The sequence below is a fragment of the Salvelinus fontinalis genome, chromosome 24 (genome assembly GCF_029448725.1).
Source record: "Salvelinus fontinalis isolate EN_2023a chromosome 24, ASM2944872v1, whole genome shotgun sequence".
NCBI classification, from domain to species: domain Eukaryota; kingdom Metazoa; phylum Chordata; class Actinopteri; order Salmoniformes; family Salmonidae; genus Salvelinus; species Salvelinus fontinalis.
Window position 1 is genome coordinate 33,197,915 of NC_074688.1, and position 24,242 is coordinate 33,222,156.

The 24,242-nt window shown below is 43.7% G+C and overlaps 1 protein-coding gene across 4 annotated transcripts in view; it reads left to right on the top strand.

Moving 5' to 3' along the window:
- Nucleotides 1-11,697: 11,697 nt before the first annotated feature.
- LOC129822326 (glycerophosphodiester phosphodiesterase domain-containing protein 5-like) overlaps nucleotides 11,698-24,242 on the top strand; it is a 108,937-nt gene continuing 96,392 nt past the window's right edge. The window contains exons 1-2 of one of the 4 annotated variants that reach the window (XM_055880526.1): nucleotides 11,699-12,089; nucleotides 14,489-14,582. The gene's annotated coding sequence lies outside the window, so the exon portion shown is untranslated. Of the gene's footprint in view, nucleotides 12,090-14,488; nucleotides 14,583-24,242 lie in introns of all 4 variants that reach the window. The other 3 variants (XR_008754473.1, XM_055880527.1, XM_055880525.1) reach the window with 3 other exon arrangements.

Here is a 24,242-nt window from a genome sequence, read left to right on the forward strand (position 1 = left end):
TCAGTGTCATATTTTTTCCCATGCACAACCCAGCTGAACTGTAATTTTGCTCTCATGCTTGTTTGACGTTAGATACACTAACAGTGTTTTTTTTCGGTGATTGAGATTTTCAACATGATTGGATATGTAAAACAGTATCGCTGTGCAGGATTCTGTACCTTCATTCAGTGAGATGAAAGGCACAAGGGATCTATTCAGTTAAAGGAAGCTTGGGTGGTGCTGCCAAGACTAACGTTTGATGTCAGACCTCAGTGATGTCGCCACGGTGCTGAAGGATGTACATTTCTGAGGCATTACCTTTAGATCTGCATCTTGTAGAGAGGTAGAGAGCAGCATGTTTCAAGAATATAACACAATCATGCAATTCACATATTGCAAATAGTCTACCATGAATAACACATCTATGTACTGGTTATCTTTTAGGAGGCATTTTGATGCCATATCAATAAATGTCGATACTGTGGTTGATAGTATGTGTAATCATTGACCAACAACAATATGTTGGAAAAACAACAATTTCATTTTTCTGTCAAGTTTAACTAAACTTCCATCACTTAGAATCAATCAAGTAAATGTTTTTCCAACATCCAGAGCTTGATCCAAACTCTTGAGCTCAACATATTAAATTTGATTTGTCTTAATTATGATTTGATTAACTTTTGCTCCTCTTCAGGTCTGTGACTGTGCTGAGCTGGCAGAATAGGCTAATAACTGCCTGGGGTTGGGTTCAGACTGTATAACATAGTCATCTAGGGAAGGGCTCGTAATACTTGGCTATTGGATTAGCATGCCCTCTGGTGGTCTAAAGATGTTCACATTTTCCATAAATGGCAACAAAGTTTCCTCTTCACAGTGCAAGTGCTAAACTTGAGGGAGACTCAAGTTTTGCTAATTTTTAATTGGTCACATTTTGGCAGTTTAAAAGAATTGTAAATATATTGTTGCTGCTTTAATATAACCCTGAGGTTAGCTCTGATTAAACTCCTATTCTCATTATCTGTCTTCTAAATATGGACTTCATATTTGATTAATTATACTCGTTAATCTGTTTCTTTTTCCATTTAGATAAGCATTCAAATTAAAGAGGGTGGCAAAACGTATAAATATTCACAATGGGACTAATCCCATTTAATTATATACATAGACACTAGATGGCAATCAAAACAAACACAGTTTTTTCCAACTGCTAACACACGTTTTCAAAACTGTCTCCTTTTTTCAAAACTCTACACACAATTCCCAAAACTGCACACACAAAATGCAAAATGCCTCACATCTCCCTCAAAATGTAACACTGCATTCAAAATGCCATAAAGACATGTCAGAATGAAGCATTTGCATCCAATGGCAAACACTGCTTTCATAATAGTACATTTTTGGATATACCATGTAAACACTGTTGTTCTAAATCTAAAGCTCTTTGGTCTTTCATAGGCTTATATCTACATTTCAATACAATGTTCTACAGTGAAAGTAATCTTCTGAGAGGGGTAACAAGTACACTGTAAACACCAATGCAATGTAGAAACAGAAAATATTTATTAGGCCAAACATTACTGTTGTATACAGTAGCATACAACAAAACCATAAACATATGTAACCCAAAAGTATATTCTTTAAAATACAGTAAAGAACACAATTGTGTGTGTGGGGTCCCGGGGGGGGGGGGGGGGGGGGGCAGTCCAGGAATTGGTAGGGGCAGTCACCAGTGCTAAGCTACGCTTCATCTCTTCTCCGGCCTGGGTCTGGCCACAATCCTTCATCCACATCACAAGATACGTTTTCTCTTGCCAAACATCGAGGGAAGTATCTCCTAGCATGGCGTATCCAACCTTGGACAGAGGCAACCTCTATGTCCCCACATGCGTCCTCCATTGCCTGGAGAAGTGGCATGCAGGCATAGGGTTGGCGATCATACACTTTCCAGCGCCAGGCTGAGAAGAATTCCTCCATGGGATTTAGAAAAGGTGAATATGGGGGTAGGTACAAAACTACAAATTGTGGATGGGTGGCAAACCAGTTTTGGACCAGAACAGCCCGGTGAAAACTAACATTGTCCCATAAAACCACAAATCTAGCAGGCTTCTGATCTGGATCAAGGGCAAGCATTGTGTAAATTGCATCCAGAAAAGTGAGCATATGGCCGGTGTTGTACGGACCCAGTGTGGCATTGTGATGGAGGACCCCGTTTTGAGTGATGGCAGCACACATAGTTATATTACCCCCACGCTGTCCAGGGACATTGGTAATTGCCCTCTGTCCTATTACATTTCTTCCGCGGCGCCTGGTTTTGGTGAGGTTGAAGCCAACCTCATCCACATAAATAAATTCATGGCATATTACATGGGCATCCAGCTCCAATACTCTCTGTAACAGACAAAAGGATATACAGATGAGTAAATATGGTATGTCTGAAGTACTGGAAGTAGTGTTGCATACATACCTCTACAAAGTCATGTCGCATACTCTTGACTCTGTCAGAGTTTCTCTCAAATGGCACCTTGTAAAGTTGTTTCATCGTCACTCGGTGCCGTTGGAGGATGCGTTGTATGGTCGACAGGCTTACAGCATTAATGTTGTTAAATAAGGTGTCATTATTCAAGATATGCTCTCTTATCGCTCGAATCCTAATTGCATTGTTGGCCAAAACCATATTTATAATTGCAGTCTCTTGTAACTCCGTAAACAAGTGTCCTCGTCCTCCATGATGTCTTTGCCTTTCCACTCTGTACAGAATTCAAACACAGTATGTGTTCAGCATAGGAACTGTAAACAATGTACTAAAACATGTAGTACAGCATGATAACCAACCTCATTCATTCAATGCAGTAAATGGATGGCTTAGAGTTACAAATATTTATGCAATACTATGCAGTCATACATATTTTACAGTACATTACTGTAATGCTAAAATAGTCATTTAGATAGTTGCATACCTGTTCTCATTTCTGAAGGTTCGAATTAAGGACGCCATTGTAAATCGAGTCAAGTTGTCTCTCACATGATCAACAAGTGTTGCCCTAATCTCATCAGAGATGGCTCTCCTTCTCTTCTTTGCCCTCGTCCTCTTATTCCCCTTCCTCTCCCTCCTACTCCTCTTCCTCTCTGTCCATTGTTGGCATCCATTGTTCAAAACAGGTAATCTGACATTTGACCTATTTATAGGCCTATACTACAGTAAAGCAGTGATTGGTTAGTGATCAGTTAAGCTATTAGTGTTTGCACATGTGAGGAGTGTGTGTGTGATAAGTGGTGAATAAGTGTAGCATGTTGATTGGTTGTGTTTGGAAAAGGAAAGTGTCAGGACCCGGTGCGAGAAACAGTCACTAATAATCGTCAGAACCCAGAAGATGAGGCAGACACAGCAGTACTAGAGATGGTGGTTTAATTAAATAACAAAATCTTCAGGCAAAGAAACTAAATCCACAATGTCCAAAAATAAAGCCAAAAAATGGAAATCCTCCAAAATACAAAAGAAACTCCACAAAGTGGTAAAAAACAGCAGGGAAAAACAAACCTCAAAAGACTACTCAAATAATACACAAGAACTAAACCAGAGAACCTCTGGAAAATCCAACAAGAGAAATATCTGAATAAAACAAGGCTTGGGCTGGGGCTGGGTGCTAACTTACAAACACTGAGCAAGGAACTGGGGAACACACAGGGTTTAAATACTAACAAGGGAATGACCTACAGGTGCAAACAATAATTAGAGCAAGAAAAACAAAAGGTACAAAAAAGGTGCAATGGGGACATCTAGTGACCAAAACCCGAACAGTCTTGGCCAAAACCTGACAGAAAGCAAGTCACTTCCTGTTAGATTTTTGTGTTTAGGTAGAGAATTGTGTGTAGTGTTTTGAAAAAAGTGTTTTATGCAATTGACAAATGAGTCAAATAGCTTATGGTTTTGGATATTTGGTGTGTAGTTTTGCACTTTGAGTGAGAGGTTTCAAAAATCGTGTGACATGAAAAGATTTTGTGTGTAAGCAGTTGGAAAAAACTGTAAATGCCTTGTCTGATCTGAAGTTTCTTGCACTGAGATTGAGACAACACTTTTGATCCAATTGGAGGAGAAGGTCAAAGTCAAGGAACCTTGGATCTTCTCCTCTAATGCGTTTTGAGAGAGATGTCAGGAGAGAGTACGCGAGGAATCAAGAAAGGACGATTGAAAAAGAGTCCAGTTCTCCATCACCTGAGCGATCACAAGCTGTTACGTTATAATTTTACCCTCGCTCCACACACCTTCACCTGTACAAAGACCCAAGTCTGTGACCTCCCCAGTGCCTCCCTTACCCAGCCACCCTCCCTGCTGCTTGGCTTTTTGGAGGAGAGACGTACAGAATCATCAAACCAGCTGGAGTCTCTGACTAATGCCTGCCTAGGGAGAGCAGGGGGTCTGCTACTCTGCTGAAGCTCCCTCACACATCAAATGTCACAGGAAGTAGTCTGAACACCACTCTGCCTCCAGTCCCCTGTGCCGTTGCAAGCTCCCAGCCAGTAAGTGGAGCCCTGTGTGTGTGTGTGTGTGTGTGTGTGTGTGTGTGTGTGTGTGTGTGTGTGTGTGTGTGTGTGTGTGTGTGTGTGTGTGTGTGTGTGTGTGTGTGTGTGTGTGTGTGTGTGTGAAATGTAGATGGGGAACCACTCGCTGTCATGCATAATTTCATGTGAGGAGATAAATTGGAATTCAATTATTTATTTTCCATTGCTTCCATCCGAGGGTTGTTCATTCTCTGGCTAATAGAGAATTACAAAGTATAAATGAACCAGATGGATGCATAAAGGATCTACACTACTACAGTACTAACATGATGTTCAATCATTTTGGGCGCCATCCACTTGTAAATGTCTTGACAACATTCACTTTGTAGTTCTCATTTAATTAAGGTTCTCCCTCTATCAAAATGAATTGATGTCAGAATGATAGCAATGGAAGCATTTGCTGTTTGCTTAGATACATATAAATAGATGTTCCTTTTCTGGCCACAATTCCCCTTCCGCTTGTGATAGGGATGCACTTTAATGCCAACCACAGATTAAACTACTTGATAAACAGAAAGTTATACCGAGTGGCGCAGCAGTCTAAAGCACTGCATCTCAGTGCAAGAGGCATCACTACAGTCCCTGGTTCGAATCCAGGCTGTTTCACATCCAGCTGTGATTGGGAGTCCCATAGGGCGGCGCACAGCGTCGTCCGGGTTTGGCCGGGGTAGGCCGTCATTGTAAATAAAAATTTGTTCTTAACTGACTTGCCAAGTTAAATAAAGGTAAAATTACATTTAAAAACTAAAAATTTAAAAATCTATATATACATATATATACAGTGGGGCAAAAAAGTATTTAGTCAGCCACCAATTGTGCAAGTTGTCCCACTTAAAAAGATGAGAGAGGCCTGTAATTTTCATCATAGGTACACTTCAACTATGACAGACAAAATGAGATTTTTTTTTCCAGAAAATCACATTGTAAGATTTTTTATGAATTTATTTGCAAATTATGGTGGAAAATAAGTATTTTTTCCAAAAATAAGCGGCGGGGGAACGACTCCTCCATTTGAGACACGGGACAAGGAGCGCCCAGGAGTTCGCCCTGGAATTCCGGACCTTGGCTGCCTGAGCAGGATTGAATGACAGGGCCCTTATCGACCACTACCGATGCAGCCTGCGCGAGAACGTCCGACGGGAGTTGGCCTGCAGGGATGCTACCATCACCTTTGACCAACTGGTGGATCTTTCCATCCAGTTGGATAACCTGCTGGTCACCTGCGGACGCCCAGAGAGGGCTCTGTTGGTTCCATCTTCCAGCACCCCCGCTTCGGTGCCCATGGAGCTGGGAGGGGCTGCGCTTAGGGTGGCTGGAGGAGGGGCCTTCACGTGCACCATCTGTGGCCGCAGAGGACACACTTCCGGTCGGTGCCGGGTTGGTCCCTCTGGGAGTCGAGGCAGCAGGCAGGGCACTCTGGCGTCACCCCAGGTGAGTCTGCACCACTCTCATCCAGAGTCCTCTGTTGTCCACCTGTTTGTACCTGTGTGTTTTCCCCGCATTCCCCGCATAAGGCGCTCGTCGATTCAGGCGCGGCTGGGAATTTTATTGACAGAGCGTTCGCCCTTAGTTTAGGGATCCCCATTATTCCTGTGGTTAGACCTTTCCCGGTACACGCTCTGGATAGTTGACCATTAGGGTCCGGGATAATCAGGGAAGCCACCATCTCCCTGGTCATGGTGACGCGGGGGGGTCACAAGGAGAGAATTAGTCTCTTCTTCATTGACTCTCCTGCGTTTCTCGTGGTACTAGGCCTTCCCTGGTTAGCTCATCATGACCCCACCATTTCATGGCAACAGAGGGCTCTCACGGGGTGGTCGCGAGAGTGCTCGGGGAGGTGTGTAGGGGTTTCCATTGGTGCTACCATGGTGGAAAGTCCAGACCAGGTCTCCACTGTGCGCATCCCCCCAGAATATGCCGATTTGGCTCTCGCCTTCTGTTAGTAGAAGGCGACTCAATTACCACCCCATCGACGATAAATCTCCTGGTAGACGCTGCACTTCCCAGGAGTCACGTGTATCCCCTGTCGCAAGCGGAGACGGTGGCTATGGAGACATATGTCTCTGAATCCCTGCGTCAGGGGTACATTCGGTCCTCCACTTCACCCGCCTCCTCAAGTTTATTTTTTGTGAAGAAGAAGGAGGGAGGTCTGCGCCCGTGCATTGACTATCGAGGTCTCAATCAAATCACGGTGAGGTACAGTTACCCGCTACCTCTCATAGCCACGGCGATTGAGTCAATGCACGGGGCGCGCTTCTTCACTAAACTGGATCTCAGGAGCGCGTTCAACCTGGTGCGTATCCGGGAGGGAGACGAGTGGAAGACAGCGTTTAGTACCCCCTCAGGGTATTATGAGTACCTCGTCATGCCGTACGAGTTGATGAATGCTCCATCAGTCTACCAATCCTTTGTAGACGAGATTTTCAGGAACCTGCACGGGCAGGGTGTATGGGTGTATATCGATGACATTCTGATGTACTCCGCTACACGCGCCGAGCATGTGTCCTTGGTGCGCAGGGTACTTGGACGACTGTTGGAGCATGACCTGTACGTCAACGCTGAGAAATGCTTGTTCTTCCAGCAGTCCGTCTCCTTCCTAGCGTATTGCATTTCCACATCAGGGGTGGAGACGGAGAGCGACCGCATTTCAGCCGTGCGTAATTGGCCGACTCCCACCACGGTAAAGGAGGTGCAGCGGTTTTTAGGGTTTGCCAATTACAACTGGAGATTTATCCAGGGTTTTGACCAGGTGGCTGCTCCCATTACCTCACTGCTGAAGGGGGGACCTGTATGTCTGCAGTGGTCGGTTGAGGCGGACAGGGCTTTTGGGCCCCTAAGAGCTCTGTTTACCTCGGCTCTCGTGCTGGCCCATCTGGATCCCTCTTTGGCGTTCATAGTGGAGGTGAGAACGTCCAAGGCTGGGATACGTCCAAGGTTGGGAGCCTCTCTCAGCGCTCGGGCACGCCACCGAAGCTCCGCCCCTGTGCTTTTTTCTCGAAGAAGCTCAGCCCGGCGGAGTGGAACTATGATGTGGGGGACCGGGAGCTGTTGGCTGTGGTTAAAACTTTGAAGGCATGGAGACATTGGCTTGAAGGGGCTAAACACCCTTTTCTCATCTGGACTGACCACCGCAACCTGGAGTACATCCGGGCAGCGAGGAGACTGAATCCTTGTCAGGCAAGGTGGGCCATGTTCTTTACCCGTTTTGTGTTTACCCTGTCCTACAGACCAGGTTCCAGAATATGAAGACAGACGCACTGTCCCGGCTGTATGACACAGAGGAGCGACCCATGGATCAGACTCCCATACTCCCGGCCTCCTGCCTGGTAGCGCTGGTCGTGTGGGAGCTGGACGCGGACATTGAGCAGGCGTTGCGTACAGAGCCCGCTCCCCTCCAGTGTCCCGTCGGGCATAAGTACGTTCCGTCTGCTGTCCGTGACCAGTTGATCTATTGGGCCCACACGTCACCCTCCTCTGGTCATCCGGGGATCGGTCGGACAGTGCGCTGTCTGACTGGGAAGTACTGGTGGCCCACCTTGGCTAAGGACGTGAGGGTTTATGTTTCCTTCTGCTTGGTGTGCGCCCAGTGCAAGGCTCCTAGGCACCTGCACCGAGGTAAGTTACAACCCTTACCCGTTCCACAATGGCCGTGGTTGCACCTGTCGGTAGATTTCCTGACCGATCTTCCTCCCTCACAGAGTAACACCGCGATCCTGGTCGTTGTGGATCGTTTTTCTAAGTCCTGTTGTCTCCTCCCTTTGCCCGGTCTCCCTACGGCCCTACAGACTGCGGAGGCCTTGTTACCACATGTCTTCCGGCACTACGGGGTGCCTGAGGATATAGTGTCTGATCGAGGTCCCCAGTTCACGTCGAGGGTCTGGAAAGCGTTCATGGAACGTCTGGGTGTCTCGGTCAGCCTTACCTCAGGTTTTCACCCCGAGAGTAACGGGCAGGTGGAGAGAGTAAACCAGGATGTGGGTAGGTTTCTGAGGTCCTATTGCCAAGTCCGGCCGGGGGAGTGGGCAGCGTTCGTGTCCTGGGCAGAGATGGCCAAGAACTCGCTCCGCCACTCCTCCGCTTACCTCACCCCCTTCCAGTGTGTATTGGGGTATCAGCCGGTTCTGGCTCCTTGGCATCAGAGTCAGACCGAGGCTCCTGCGGTGGACGACTGGTTCCCGCGCGCGGAGGAAACATGGGACGCCGCCCATGTCCACCTTCAGCGCGCTGTGCTGCGCCAGAAAGTGGGCGCAGACCGTCACCGCAGTGAGGCCCCGGTGTTCGCACCGGAGGACCAGGTCTGGCTCTCGACCCGAAACCTGACCCTCCGCCCGCCCCGCCGGAAGCTGGGCCCGCAGTTTGTGGGGCCATTCAAAGTCCTGAGGAGAGTGAACGAGGTGTGTTACAGGTTCCATGTGTCTCTCCTCAGGCCGGTGGGGGTTGGTCCGCTCCAGGAATCTGAGGTACGGGAGGTTCCTCCGCCCCCTCTGGACATCAAGGGGGTCCCGGCGTACTCCGTTCGTTCCATCCTAGATTTGAGGCGTCGGGCGGGGGGCCTTCAGTACCTCGTGGAGTGGGAGGGGTACGGTCCGGAGGAGAGGTGCTGGGTGCCGGTGGCGGATGTGCTGGACCCTGAACTGCTGCGGGAGTTCCACCGTCCCCGGATCACCCTGCGCCTCGCCCTCCGGGTCGTCCCCGAGGCCGGTGTCGGCGCACCGCTGGAGCCGCGAGTCAAGGGGGGGGTACAAGTCGGCTCCTCTCCTTGTTCGGGCGGTGTTCGGCGGTCGACGTCACCGGCTTTCTAGCCATCGCCGCTCATGTTCTCATTGTTCCATTTGTTTTGTCTTTTTCCCTGCACACCTGGTTTACATTCCCTAATCACACTGCATGTATTTATTCCTCTGTCCCCCTCATGTCTTTGTGTGAAATTTTTTTGTTATGTGTTTAGTGAGATGCGCCAGACTGGTTTTCCCCCCGGGTATCGTATTTTTTACCCGTTGTATGTTTTTGTCATACATTTGTGTATTTTCGCGCTTATTGACTTTTATCTGTGGCTGAAGGATTTTTGACTCAGTTGCGTCTGTCTTTTGTGCTTTTGCCTCACTGCTCTCCTGCACCTGACTTCGTACCCGTAGCGCACAACATCGACAGAATGAGTGGGCAAGAATGATCCACTACTGCTTCTCTCACCACTGCCAACAGTAGCCTACAGTACATCACCCTCAAGCTGCCATAGTTTACATTTTGAATAAAAAATACTTTCAATCACTGCCACCCAATCATGCATGATGGGTCTTATCCCGACTTATGAATTTATGATTTATGTCTTTCCAACATACACCTTTCCTACACACTTCTCAGTATTTTGTATTCAGACTTATGTTTTTTAGCCGTGTAAGGGAGCCCTGCAGCTCTGGCTACCTTGAACATCCTGAATAAATTTCATTCAACCACTGAAAACTCTCCCACTTACTGATCAACAAATTTTCTCGTGAAGATTTCATTCAATGTGGTTTTCAGTATATTTATCTTAAGCCATCCCTTTGAATACAGTGTACCATTAATTATAATTTTGTCTACAGACTCAATGGAATACATAGAGAAAACGAGGTCAGAATATAAGGATCAATGAAAGAAAGCCATCTATGCATATTTGTCTGTTTTAGCACCAACTGGTAGATTTAAAAATACTCTGATCTTGTAGATTATTTAGACACATTTTTTGGTTAGGAATAAAAAATACAGTGGTTTGATTCACCCTGAAAATTGTTATATTCAAGTTCAATTCATAAAATATTGGAAGGTGGAAAAAAAGTGTACAATAGGGGTTGAACAATAGTCCTACAAATCCACCCTAATTCTCACTAATCCTGGAACTGTATGACAACAGTCCAATCTTCATGAACCGTGCGCCAGGCTCCAGGTTTAACCTGCTACGTGTGGTATGAGTTCCATAATGATTCAAAAGGCTACATGTCCCAAATTATTGCACAACGTTTGCCTAATATGATCCACTAATGCTAGCGACCCCCAGGAACAACTACACAGACATGACAGAGGAAAGAAAGATAATACAAGTATTTTGCTAAATCTGCTAAACACGTTTATGTGACAAATAAAATGTGATTTGATTTAAACAGAATGGAATGGAATGATTAAAAAATAAATGTATGTAGGTATTAGTGACTGTGGCTCCTGATAGTGGCTAATAGTTAACATGTTACAAATGATCAAATAAAACAGAGTAAAGCCCAGGCATATAATCAAAACATTCTAAAGCGCATACATCAACTCGGCAGGTCCCAATAGAAGCCAATAGCTTGGGTCTCCAAATTTCATCCACGCAAATTATGAGGCCACACAATTAAAATTCGGAATTACGGCACAGCTATTAATATTCTATTTGTGCAAAAGGGTCCGCAATACATTTGTTTCGAAATGGATGGTTTCACATTAATCTCCATGGATCATTAAGAAAAATCATCTAAAACAATTGCTATGTGTTTTTACAATCCCCTTCTCCAAACTGATTACTCCTTTACCTTGCTCTTATCAATTTATAAATTACAGTGCATGGAGAATGGTGTTATTTCTATAAGAAAAAGAAAGTAGATGATTTCCCACTTAGAACCAGCAGCTTCGCTCAACCTTATTTATGATTTAGTCAGTGTAAAGATGGTGGAATTATCTGAGGGCATTTAGTCAAGGTCGGAATACAGGTATCTGTAGTGTAGACACCTCTGCCACTCCTTCATTTATTCGTGCTTCACCTCAAACGACTAGTGGGTCAATAGAATGCTATTCTCATGCTGAAGTTCAAGGTCAGAATACACATAGTGAGATAAGCACATAAAAAGGTAATTACTCTCCATTTACACGCACTTAACTTGGGTCGGAATCGGGCCACGGATGTGTTTAACCCTTTTTCTTTATTAAATGGATATTGAGTCAGTGATGATTTTGGCAATGCCCCATAAGAGCCACTTTATATAATATTTTACTGTATCTATGTTGTGGGTTATAGAGCTAATTTTGATTAATTTAACATTAACATAACCGCATCCATTGTTTTTTTTTTTGCCTTTTGAAGCTTCCTACAATAGGAGATGTCGCGTACCGGAAGAGGGGGGACGCTCTTTCACTGTAAATACCCGTTCTACAAGAGAGCAGGCGATAAAAGCTACAACTCCGCCCACTGGTAGTCATTCAATTGATTTACTCGCCGGGTGTTCATAGACAAGGCATGCTTTAAACTCAGAGGCTTGACCCTGGAATATTATGTTAAACTGATACACACTTCAATGTAGCATAAACCCAAGAAGTGGAATTTAACAGAATATCTCTGGGTCGAATGTTTTTACCTTTGTTGCGGCAGGACACATTTCATTTTGTCCTCGGTAGTATTTAACAACCTTTGGCGGTCACCCACCTCAACACGTTTGACACAGGCAGCAGCCCATTTACTGAGTGGTGTGAGGGCAGTTGTTCGGAGGACTTCGTAACATTTTCCTACATCTTCACTTGGGAGAAAAAGCCTGAAATAATTGATAGAGGTAAGTAAGTCTTGTCATATCCAAACGGCGGGTAGCGTTTGAATTACTAGCCTATTCGAGTATCTGAGCAGTTTAAGTAAGTGGTTGCCATGCCATGGTATGAAACACTTCTTTGTAAAGTAGTTTGTTGTTGAAAATGATCAAAACACGGTGGTTATTTACCTTGTGACTTAAAATAACCCACCTATTCGTCCATTCACTCAAATGTCCTTTTTATTTCTGTAATTCAGAAGTTTACATGCAGAGGTATACTTATCATTAAATATTAATTCACACCTTGTATTAACCCAATAGGCTACAAAGGACACGCCCGTGTATGGCGAGACATAGCCTATGGGTGGACAACACTGACTGTATTTAGTTATGGATGTATTATGTATCTATCTATAGGCTACACACCACCGCAGACAACCAGCCTATACAGGCATTTTCATCTGCCCATTTTACAGTCAAAGCAGCAATAAAATATTGTCAGGTGGTGGCTTTTATCCTAACGCCCATTAGGTCGTTAGGGGCTGCGCCCCACTTGTGATGGCAAAATCTATATATTATATCATTCATGGATTCTGTTTTAAATGCTTATACAAGTGTGGTAAATGTGTACATTTTCCTGTTTCAAAAATATATTGTTCTAACAAGCTGTTCAGTTACTGCCCCTCGGTGTCTGCCAGCAGCAGTTCCGCCTCAAGGGGCGCATAGGCTGTGCGTGCGAACATTACTTGGGTTGTTATGACAGCTATTTGCTTTGAGGAGAACTGCTAGCATAAATTATAACCGCACAAAGTAAATGGACCGTCCTGCGTCGCTCAAATGGGCGTTTAGTCAGAACTTCTATGTCGGCTCTAGTCTTCATCAGAATGTACTGTTGGTGACAGTGCGACTAAAACACCCGGTTTTATGCTGTATCTCAAAGCATGATCAGATTAATTAGGCAGCTACAGTAATTTTGAGAAACATAAATACATTTTTTTTTATTTAAAGTTTTAGCCTAATCTACCTTTGATAAACAGCTAGCTAGTTGATAGCTTGCTAGCTCCCATGCCAATTTCAAGTCTTTCAAAACGAATATTTGACTAACTCGGAAATATGAAATATAAATTATTTCAAAATGCTTTGTGACGTGATTAGCTAGCTACCCCCATTTAGATAATCTGTTTTCAGTTATTGTATTTGCATGCTTGTTGCGTTATACCTGGTGCACTCGTTTGCTGGCTGCTCGTTCTAAATAGTGTAATCTAATCTGTTCAAAACAGTGGCAGCATATGCAGCAGTGAGCATCAGGTTTTTGACATGCAAAAGTGAAATAGGTGCATTTATGCTGTTGTTCAAATGCGCAGATCACTTTATGCATCTTCCCAAATAAACTACCGGTAGTTCGAAAACTTGGCATAATATTTCTGTCATGATGCTTTGTTGACAACTCAAACCACATCGCGCCCCGGTTATTCAGCCAATCAGCGGCCACCACTGAGGTATGGAGCATTTCAAAATGCATAACAAACTGCAGAGTTAATCAACCACACATCTATGGCCATACAACTGTCTGTGAGCGTTTGAACGTATGTGATCGATACTCTGTCAAGTATGCTATCAGCGTTGACTGACAGTGAGTCATCATATTTGTTGTGTAAAGCAATGAATTTAATTTTGACACACACAACTCAGGTGTTTGATGGCAATTTCTCCACTCCTGATGTAGACAGACTAGATGTCTAAAGTTATTGGTGGGTGTCAACTTAACATAAAACATCATTCATTATAGATATTGGCGTTTAAATGCTGAAATCTTTCATTTAATGCTTAACTCAGCATTGTTGCAGCAGTCTGGCTAGGACAGACATACTGTAGGAGATTGGACTAGAACATTCCATGGAATGCACTGGTGTCCTCAACAGTTATTGCTATTATGTGTTCCATATACACACACACACATATACACACACACACACCAGACACACTGATAGGGGTCCCCAAAGCCCACTCCTTGACTGGAGTTTGTCACAGTTTGAGTTTCATTGTAATTGATTCTGAAGAGAGTATCAGTCTCACTATCCTTTGTGTATTTATAAATATCATAATACAAATGTAAAGATGACTAATATCTGGAACCTTTTCTCAGACTACAGGTTTTTCTGTATTTCGAGCATGAGCTGTGTTCATTGCACTGGTGCGGTTCTCAACATTTATCTTTACCTAAGAATATCATGCAGCCCATCTTGCTTTTGGGGGCACAAACTGCCGGAGGAATGTTCATCCCATAAATGGTGCCATCGTTTTTTTTTTTTTAATAGCCATTGTGTGTTCCTTGAGAAAGACGACAGTCAAGATCTGCTGTTGGTCTTGCATCTATAATAAAAGCTTCTATCAAAGGCAACAACTGCGTGTTTCCCTCAATTTAGCAGGCGAGAAGAAATGGCAGTGTGGTATTATCCTAATTAACACATGGGAGCGGAAGACTGTGAGAGCCTGTTATTACAGCCTGTCCTGTGGGAGGTAAGCCCTCCACCACCCACCCTCTCTCCGACCGTCTATCTCTAGTTTAGACACACCCTCTCTTTGATTTCCCCCCCATGTATCCTGGTGTGATGAGTAGGCCTAATGTAAGAACGGAGTCACAGCTTGCCAAACCACACCCCTTTAGCAAAATATAAAGGCAACAATTTCAAAGATTTTATGCAGTTACAGTTCATAGAAGGAAATCTGTCAATTTTAAATAAATTCATTAGGCCCTAATATATGGATTTTACATGACTGGGCAGGGGCGCAGCCATAGGTGGGCCTGGGAGGGCATAGGCCCACCCAATTGGGAGCCAGGCCCAGCCAATCGGAATTTAGTTTTTCCCCACAAAAGGGCTTTATTACAGACAAATATACTTCAGTTTCATCAGCTGTCCGTGTGGCTGGTCTCAGACGATTGAGCAGGTGAAGAAGCTGGAAGTGGAGTCCTGGACTGGCGTGGTTACACGTGATCTGCGGTTGTGAGGCCAGTTGGATGTACTGCCAAATTCTCAAAAATTGTTGGAGATGGCTTATGTTAGAGAAATTAACATTTAAATTCTCTGGCAACAGCTCTCGTAGACATTCCTGCATTAGTCATGCCAATTGCACTCTCCCTCAACTTGAGAAATCTATGGCGTTGTGTGCCAAAACTGCACATTTTAGAGTGGCCTTTTGTCCCCAGCACAAGGTGCACCTCTAATGATCAAGCTGTTTAATCATCTTCTTGATATGCCACACCTGTCAGCTGGATGGATTATCTTGGTAAAGGAGAAATGCTCACTAACAGGGAAGTAATCACATTTGTGCATAACATTTGAGAAAAATACACTTTGTGTATGGAACATTTCTGGGATCTTTTATTTCGGCTAATGAAACATGGGACCAACACTTTACATGGTTTATATTTTCATTGTGTGTGTGTGCGCGCGCACTACTGTTCAAAAGTTTGGGGTCACTTAGAAATGTCCTTGTTTTTAAAAGAAAAGCAAAACAAATTGTCCATTAAAAGCAGAAATACAGTGTAGACATTGTTAATGTTGTAAATAACAATTGTAGCTGGAAACGTTTGATTTAAAATAAAAATGAAATATCTACGAAGGCGTACAGAGGCCCATTATCAGCAACCATCAAGCCTGTTTTCCAATGGCACTGTGTTAGCTAATCCAAGTTTGTCATTTTAAAAGGCGACTTTGGGATGCTGGCCTTCTAGGCAGAGTTACAAAGAAAAAGCCATATCTCAGACTGACTAATAAAAAGAAAAGATTAAGATGGGCAAAAGAACACACACTGGACAGAGGAACTCTGCCTAGAAGGCCAGCATCCCGGAGTCGCCTCTTTAATGTTGACGTTGAGACTGGTGTTTTGCGGGTACTATTTAATGAAGCTGCCAGTTGAGGACTTGTGATGTGTCTGTTTCTCAAGCTAGACACTCTAATGTACTTGTCCTCTTACTCAGTTGTGCACCGGGGCCTCCCACTCCTCTTTCTATTCCGGTTAGAGCCAGTTTGCGCTGTTCTGTGAAGGGAGTAGTACACAGCGTTGTACGATATCTTCAGTTTCTTGGCAATTTCTCACATGGAATAGCCTTCATTTCTCAGAACAAGAATAGACTGACCAGTTTCAGAAGAAAGTTCTTTGTTTCTGGCCATTTTGAGCCTGTAATCAAACCAAATGCTGATGCTCCAGATACTCAACTAGTCTAAAGAAGGCCAGTTTTATTGCTTCATTAATAAGCACAACAGTTTTCATCTGTGCTAACGTAATTGCAAAAGGGTTTTCTAATGCTCAATTAGCCTTTTAAAATGATTAACTTGGATTAACTAACACAATGTGCCATTGGAACACAGGCCCGTTATCAGCAACCACCACTCCTATGTAGGTATTCCATTAAAAATCAGCTGTTTCCAGCTACAATAGTCATTTACAATTGACAAATGTGCTTTTCTAAGTGACCAAACTTTGAACGGTAGTGTGAGGAAACATGCATGCATACACACAATACATTGGTAAAGTTTTCAGACCCCTTGACTTTTTCAAAAATATGTTTACATTGCAGCTTTTTCTAAAATGGATGAAAATAATAGTAATCCTCAGCAATCTACACACAATACCCCAATACACACTTTTTTCTTGAGGCAAGCCGAAGTGTATGCCCCTTCGTCGGTGATTGGTCAATAGTAGGGGGTTCTTGAATAAAGTCTTTCTTTATTGTCTATCAATGAGAAATGACTAGTTTTCTTACTAATTTTGTCATTGAGAAATACTGCACCAAACATCTTAGTTAGATGTAAAATTGTGCGACTAATATCTCCTCGGCAAAAACAACTCAAATGTCATTAATTTTATCTTAGATCAAAATATTCTGAATTAAAGAAAGTGTGTACTGGCTCTGGCACCTCAAAATGGAAAAACAGTAGTATTGATGCATTTTTTTTCTCTGTTTTTCAAGCAAAGTTCTTTTAAGGGAGTATGGGAGCACACTCGTTCGGATCGCTAGCCGAACTGAAGCGTGCTGACGCCTTTACCTTATTAGATAAGTACAGTTTGCACTGCTTTTTGCCAGAAATGTAAGCTTATTTGAACAACCGTGACATTGGCATTAAGGCTGGGGATTGCCAGGGACATTACAATATATGTATTGCGATTCCCTCTTTCTATATGTTGTGATTCAATACTGTGATTTTATTGCGTTTTGATGTTCTAAACAAATTGCTCACCTGTCTACTGCACAAGGACGAGAGCCGTGAAGAAACAAGTTCTGACCTGTCATGGAAATAAGTGCTGAAAACAAATTGGCTCATTATTGAAAAGAAGATGGACCACACGCAATGAGGGAAAAATGCTGGAGTTTTGCTGCAGGTATAGCCAACTAGCGCAAAAATAATATTGCAATATTATCAATCCGATTTATTGTCAAATAATATCCTGATATGTTTCTGTGTAGATTTTTTTTTTTACATCACTAATTGACATGTTTTCTTAGTCTCCATAGCTTGATGAGAATATTAGCTAGACCCAAAGCAAAAGGCACCCAATTATGTCATATTTCTACCCCCAAGGTGAAAGGGAACACTAGTTTAACAGAATATCAAGGATATTTTTTTTAATTTCACCCTGAGAAGTAGGAGTGTGCTAAAATTCCCACCATATGGTAAGTCTGAGCCAAGCATGTTCCTTGTCTTTGCAGATGCAAATGTTTATCCTGTAAAACAAGGATGAAATGACCCTTCCAATGATTTGAAGAGTCAGTAGTGCCCTATCTCTCTCTCTCTGCATGGGACCAGTGGAAAGGGGGAGAGGGAGATGGACAAGGACTGCATCACAGACTGGGCTTGTCTGTCTGTCCCTGACTCAGTCTCCCTCAATTCTGAGGAGAAAGTCACCTGACACAGATCAGTCACCTGATGAGGTCATAGCTCTGTGTGATGCCAAAAACAGACAGATGGCTACCGTACAGACCAACCACCTATCACCCAGGCATACAGATACTGCCTGGGTCCTACATTCAGGACAGTAAAATACGGCTGTACTGTAGAGCACGGAATGAGTTAATGAGAACCGTTAAACACCAACGGCGAATGGCATTCATTCGTTCACTCAACAATAGTTCCCCCTGTGTCTGCATGCCACGGAGGCCTTTGTCAGCAGTTTCCTTTCTAGGCCATAGTATCAGCACCTATGACTAGGCGCGAACACCAGAATTACTTTCTCTGGCCTACCTCGACCTGGGAGGGAGCCATTGTTTTAATACTGAGCAGGCAGTACCAGCAGGAGACACTGGGAACATTGTGTGAGGCAGACGGGACAACGTTTGAGGAAGCGCCCCAGGTGGGGGGAGGGGGGGGGGCCTGCAACTTGAGACCGGCCGGTCAAAGCACTGTTTGTTCAGACGGAGGGCCTGGTTGTGTTGCTCCTTCATCTGAGATGCTGCTTCAGCCAACAAACTAGAGGCAGTAAAAACGGAAAGATTTTTCTAGGGGTTCTTTTTCATGTGGAGGTATAACCCAGCCACTGAGATACTACATCTCTACAGTCTTTGACAAGGGTTATCTGCTGGCATAACCAAGGGCCTTTTTTGTTGTAAAAGAGCATGAAGGATTTGTTAGGTAAGAATCCCCAGTTATGTGGCGAGAGGCGACTCGCCCGTTGGGAAGAGTGTATTGAGAATTGTAAAGAGTTCTTGCTGAACAATAGTCCTACTGCTTCAGTCCTGGAGTGGCTGGGCAAATTGTTGCAATTACATATTATGACTTGCTATATAATTTGTAGTTTTATATAATGGACCATAGCATAATTTAATGATCTCTCCATTCCACTATCTATGTCCTGAGTATCCAAAAACAAGTGTAATTCCGGATTCAATTTCAAACCTAAAATGTCATGGTCCATAACACGTATTTAAAAAAAAATAAAAAATAAATAGACAATTACGTGGCTGAGTGAGTGAGTATTATTAAGTCTCCTTTAGCCATGTAGCCTAATCCTCCTCTGTATCTAAAAGAGTTCTAAAAACCAACCACAGGGGACATCCCCTCACACAACTGCTGCTACTGTAGCAATATGATTTAAAATACTTTCATAGCTTCTTGAGACTGCAAAAAAATAAATAAATACAAGCCTTGTTATGAAGCTCAGGTGGAGAGGAGGGATCCCCAGATGGCCTGCACCTGCTGTCAGTTTTGGTACAGTAGAGAACCAGCCATAGAGGCAGATGCCAGCCTGCCCACAGGCCAGCAGGACAGTGTTTGAACACACCAGACTGACTTCTGTTCTGCATGGAGATTGCCAGCCAGCAGCGCATGTTACATCATGTCTGGTTGATGGTGAGGAAGGCTGCAGGTCTCATATAAGCCTGCAGGCAGAAACAGCCTCTAAAATACCTGAGGGTAACGATCATTAAAGGAAAGGTTCACCCATTTGGAATGTTATATTGTTTTTGTGCATCTCTAAGTGATATTCTGTCAATTCCTTGGGTCATTTCATGTTTTCATGTGTATCTGAGTTATTGGCATTCAAGCAGGCAGAAAATTGTCCGGTAGGACCGTGAAAATGTCTATCGTACATGTCAGATTTCAATACTGTTCATTGTCATAATTTGGGAGGATGTCTTCTCTCGAATGGGAAATGTGTAATTTAACGGGTCTAACACATTTTTCCTACTAATCCATGGTGCATTGCATGGTGCCATTGCCAGAGATATTATAGAAAAGACATAGGAATCCAATGAAGGAATGTATAATGCCCCACCCAGCAGACTGGTTGACAATCTCATTCATGTTATCAAGCTGCGTCACGCGGTTGCGAAGCTCATCGTCACGCAATCCCTTCTCAAACTGTATATGTTGAGAAACGTGCCTATTTTTCCCAAGTACAGTCGTGGCCAAAAGATTGGAGAATGAAGAATTCGAGAATTCAGTGTCTTTAAATATGAAGAATTGGATAATTCAGTGTCTTTAGATATTTGTCAGATGTTACTATGGAATACTGAAGTATAATTACAAGCGTTTCATAAGTGTCAAAGGCTTTTATTGACAATTACATGAAGTTGATGCAAAGAGTCAATATTTACAGTGTTGACCCTTTTTCAAGACCTCTTAACTTCTGGGCCACATCCTGACTGCCCATTCTTGCATAATCAATGCTTGGAGTTTGTCAGAATTTGTGGATTTGTGTTTGTCATCCAACTCTTGAGAATTGACCACAAGTTCTCAATGTGATTCAGGTCTGGGGATTTTCCTGGCCATGGACCCAAAATATTGATGTTTTGTTCCCCGAGCCACTTAGTTATCACTTTTGCCTTATGGCAAGGTGCTCCATGCTGGAAAAGGCATTGTTCGTCACCAAACTGTTCTTGGATGGTTGGGAGAAGTTGCTCTCGGAGCATGTGTTGGTACCATTCTTTATTCATGGCTGTGTTCTTAGGCAAAATTGTGAGTGAGCCCACTCCCTTGGCTGAGAAGCAACCCCACACATGAATGGTCCCAGGATGCTTTACTATTGGCATGACACAGGACTGATGGTAGCGCTCACCTTGTCTTCTCTGGACAAGCTTTTTTTCCGGATGCCCCAAACAATCGGAAAGGGGATTCATCAGAGAAAATGACTTTACCCCAGTCCTCAGCAGTCCAATCCCTGTACCTTTGCAGAATATCAGTCTGTCCCTGATGTTTTTCCTGGAGAGTAGTGGGTTCTTTGCTGCCCTTCTTGACACCAGGCCATCCACCAGGCCAACTGCTAGCTTGCTAGCCCCGGTCTGCTAACTGTTAGCTTGCTAGCCCCGGTCTGCTAACTGTTAGCTTGCTAGCCCCGGTCTGCTAACTGCTAGCTTGCTAGCCCCGGTCTGCTAACTGCTAGCTTGCTAGCCCCGGTCTGCTAACTGCTAGCTCCGGTCTTCTTGAGTACTTGATGATCCGATAAATGGTTTAGGTGTAATCTTACTGGCAGCAATATCCTTGCATGTGAAGCCCTTTTTGTGCAAAGCAATGATGACGGCACGTTGTTTCCTTGCAGGTAACCATGATTGACAGAGGAAGAATGACAATGATTCTTCAAGCACCATCCTCCTTTTTGAAGCTTCCAATCTTATTTGAACTCAATCAGCATGACAGAGTGATCTCCAGCCTTGTCCTCGTCAACACTCACATGTGTTAACGAGCGAAACACTGACATGATGTCAGCTGGTCCTTTTGTGGCAGGGCTGAAATGCAGTGGAAATGTTTTTGGGGGATTCAGTTCATTTGCATGGCAAATTGCCATCATACAAACTGAGGCAGCAGACTTTGTGAAAATTAATATTTGTGTCATTCTCAACTTTTTGCCACGACTGTACTCCAGAATGTTATGAAGAGTGATCAGATAAAGTGCAATTAATTGCATAGTCCCTCTTTGCCATGCAAATGAACTGAATCCCCAAAAACATTTCCACTGCATTTTAGCCCTGCCACAAAAGGACCAGCGGTCTTCTGTTAGCTTGCTAGCCCAGGTCTGCTAGCTTGCCAGCCCCGGTCTGCTAGCTTGCTAGCCCCGGTCTGCTAACTGCTAGCTTGCTAGCCCCTGTCTGCTAACTGTCTGAAGCGCTGTGTCCCCAACCAGCCCAACCACTCACTGGACCCATATGATCACTTGGCTATGCATGCCTGTCTAATATCAATATGCCTTGTCCATTACTGTCCTGGTTAGTGACTACTGTCTTATTTCACTTTAGAGCCTCTAGCCCTGCTCAATATGCTTTAACCAACCATGTTGTTCCACCTCCTACATATGCGATGACATCACCTGGTTTAAACATCTCTAGAGACTATATCTCTCTCATCATTACTCAATGCCTAGGTTTTCCTACAATGTACTCACATCCCACCTTACCTTTGTCTGTACAGTATGCCTTGAATCTATGCTATCGTGCCCAGAAACCTGCTCCTTTTACTCTCTGTTCCGAACGTGCTAGACGGCCAGTTCGTATAGCATTTAGCCGTACCCTTATCCTACTTTTCTTCTGGTGATGTAGAGGTTAATCCAGGTCCTGCAGTCCCAGGTGCTCTCATTTGTTGACTTCTGTAACCGTAAAAGCCTTGGTTTCATGCATGTTAACATTAGAAGCCTACTCCCTAAGTTTGTTTTAACCTGGGTGTCTTAAGGTGGCTTCCAGGTGGCTTAGGAAAACCACCAAAAACCCTGAAATCTCCATCGCTAACTAACATTTTCTGCTAAGATAGAACTGCCAAAGGGGGTGTTCCAGATCGGTACCCAAACAATTAGAGCTTCTACTTCTAAAAATTAACCTTTCCAGAGACAAGTCTCTCACCGTTGCCGCTTGCTAGCCCCATACACTACCCACCACTGCGACCTGTACGCTCTCGTTGGTTGACCCTCGCTTCATACTCGTCGCCAAACCTACTGGCTACAGGTTATCTACAAGTCTCTGCTAGGTAAAGCCCCTCCTTATCTCAGCTCACTGGTCACCATAGCAGCACCCACTCGTAGCATGCGCTCCAGCAGGTATCTCACTGGTCACCCAATTCCTCCTTTGGTCGCCTTTCCTTCCAGTTCTCTGCTGCCAATGACTGGAACAAACTGCAAAAATTACTGAAGCTGGAGACCCATATCTCCCTCACTAGCTTTAAGCACCAGCTGTCAGAGCAGCTCACAGATCACTGCACCTGTACATAGCCCATCTGTAAACAGCCCATCCAATCTACCTCATCGCCATACTGTATTTATTTATCTTGCTCCTTTGTACCCCAGTATCTCTACTTGCACATTCATCTTCTGCACATCTACCATTCCAGTGTTTAATTGCTATATTGTAATTACTTTGCCACCATGGCCTATTTACTGCCAAACCTCTTGAGCCTATGGGGGGTGCTATTTCGATCTTGGAAAAATTGGTCTCCAAATTAAACTGCCTAGTACTAAATTCTTGCTCGTACAATATGCATATTATTATTATTATTGGATAGAAAACACTCTAGTTTCTAAAACCGTTGGAATTATGTCTCTGAGTGAAACAGAACTCATTCTACAGCACTTTTCCTGCCAGGGAGTGAGATTTCAGAAATCTTGGCCTCTGTTCCCAGGTCAGTTTTTAGGTCCCTGTGAATGCTATGGGGCTACAAACACTGCCTACGCCTTCCTCTAGATGTCAGTAAGTGGTGACAATTTGAATGGAGTCGATTGCGCAATCTGGGACTTTATAAAAGACCAAAGGGCGGAAGTACCTTTCTTTTCTTCCCTGCGCTTGACGCACGATGGACGTCGGACTGGCCTCCTTCCAAGCTTTGGTTTAGCCAGTAATATATATCCGGTCATGTTTTTACTCGTTATAGGTGTTAAAGACATCATAAGGTAGTTAATTTAAACCGTTTTATAGCAATTTATATCCGTTTAGTGCGATTTTCTGGCATTTCTTTGTGACGCACTTCCAATAGTTGGACACTTTTCCAGTACATGCCGAACGTTAGTGGCCATTTCGACAGGACAAGAGGACATCTTTCGACCAAAAGACGATTAGACCGGAGAAAGGATACATTGCCCAAGCTTCTGATGGAAGTTCAGCTAATAGTAAGAACTATTTATGATGATAAATTGTTGTTCTGTTGAAAAATGTTAAACGCACATGCCGCCATTTTCTTTGGGGTAGCTTCGCTTTGGCGCACCCTGTATTGCACAGTAAGGATAATTTAAAAAATGTAATTCAGCGATTGCATTAAGAACTAATTTGTCTTTCAATTGCTGTCCACCCTGTATTTTTTAGTCAAGTTTATGATTATTTATTGATTAGACTAGATCACTCTCCAAGATGGCGCCCGACATTTTCTGGCCAGTTTGGCTACTATTCTCATTGTATAACCACGATTTTTGTGGCTAAATATGCACATTTTCGAACAAACTCTATATGTATGTTGTAATATGATGTTACAGGAGTGTCATCTGAAGAATTCTGAGAAGGTTAGTGAAAAAAATTAATATATTTTGGTGGTGATAACGTTATCGCTCTCTTTGCCTTGAATCAATGCTGGGGTAAAGTTTGCACATGTGGTATGCTAATATAACGATTTGTGTTTTCGCTGTAAAACACTTAGAAAATCTGAAATATTGTCTGAATTCACAAGATCTGTCTTTCCATTGCTGTGCGCTGTGTATTTTTAAGAAATGTTT